This window comes from Triticum aestivum, unplaced genomic scaffold (assembly GCF_018294505.1).
Source record: "Triticum aestivum cultivar Chinese Spring unplaced genomic scaffold, IWGSC CS RefSeq v2.1 scaffold52923, whole genome shotgun sequence".
In the NCBI taxonomy this organism is placed as follows: domain Eukaryota; kingdom Viridiplantae; phylum Streptophyta; class Magnoliopsida; order Poales; family Poaceae; genus Triticum; species Triticum aestivum.
Genome location: NW_025281872.1, coordinates 1 through 1,194, shown reverse-complemented (window position 1 = coordinate 1,194; position 1,194 = coordinate 1). Strand labels below are relative to the sequence as shown.

General features: G+C 46.7%; 2 non-coding genes and 1 pseudogene across 2 annotated transcripts; all 3 read left to right on the top strand.

Annotated features, from left to right (window-relative positions):
• The first annotated feature begins 136 nt into the window (after nucleotides 1-136).
• LOC123178531 (5S ribosomal RNA) lies at nucleotides 137-255 on the top strand. Its single transcript, XR_006489649.1, has one exon. It is a non-coding gene; the product is annotated as a 5S ribosomal RNA (ribosomal RNA).
• A 370-nt stretch (nucleotides 256-625) lies between these two features.
• Nucleotides 626-744, top strand: LOC123178532 (5S ribosomal RNA). Its single transcript, XR_006489650.1, has one exon. It is a non-coding gene; the product is annotated as a 5S ribosomal RNA (ribosomal RNA).
• Nucleotides 745-1,115: 371 nt separating this feature from the next.
• On the top strand, nucleotides 1,116-1,194 carry LOC123178533 (uncharacterized; annotated as a pseudogene).

The window sequence follows — 1,194 nt, the reverse complement described above, 5'->3', positions numbered from 1 at the left end:
GGGGGGGGAGTAAGTAGTATATATAGGGCATTATCCATTATTAGGCAACGGTTGTAATGGTAGTAAGAATGACAATCATCTTTGCAGTGGATCTGGGAGTGGCAAGCATAAGGGACGAAGGCGGGGGTAACATGTTGGATGCGATCATACCAGCACTAAAGCACCGGATCCCATCAGAACTCCGAAGTTAAGCGTGCTTGGGCGAGAGTAGTACTTGGATGGGTGACCTCCTGGGAAGTCCTCGTGTTGCATTCCCTTTTTAATTATTTTTTGCGCCTCATGACAAACATATCACATGTGCGCAATATATATTAACCCCGTTATATTATTTTTGACATTTGCGATATGTTTTAGCTCGCTGCTCATTGGTCACGCGTCTAGAGGCGGCTTTGTGGCGCGAGGAGCGCGTTCTGAAAGGGGTAAAAAAATACATGTTGCTGCGGTATAGAGGGAGGGGTGGAAACCGTGGTAAACTCGTCTGCGTGTTTGAGGGGGGGAGTAAGTAGTATATATAGGGCATTATCCATTATTAGGCAACGGTTGTAATGGTAGTAAGAATGACAATCATCTTTGCAGTGGACCTGGGAGTGGCAAGCATAAGGGACGAAGGCGGGGGTAACATGTTGGATGCAATCATACAAGCACTAAAGCACCGGATCCCATCAGAACTACGAAGTTAAGCGTGCTTGGGCGAGAGTAGTACTTGGATGGGTGACCTCTTGGGAAGTCCTCGTGTTGCATTCCCTTTTTAATTATTTTTTGCGCCTCATGACAAACATATCACATGTGCGCAATATATATTAACCCCGTTATATTATTTTTGACATTTGCGATATGTTTTAGCTCGCTGCTCATTGGTCACGCGTCTAGAGGCGGCTTTGTGGCGCGAGGAGCGCGTTCTGAAAGGGGTAAAAAAATACGTGTTGCTGCGGTATAGAGGGAGGGGTGGAAACCGTGGTAAACTCGTCTCCGTGTTTGAGGGGGGGGAGTAAGTAGTATATATAGGGCATTATCCATTATTAGGCAACGGTTGTAATGGTAGTAAGAATGACAATCATCTTTGCAGTGGACCTGGGAGTGGCAAGCATAAGGGACGAAGGCGGGGGTAACATGTTGGATGCGATCATACCAGCACTAAAGCACCGGATCCCATCAGAACTCCGAAGTTAAGCGTGCTTGGGCGAGAATAGTACT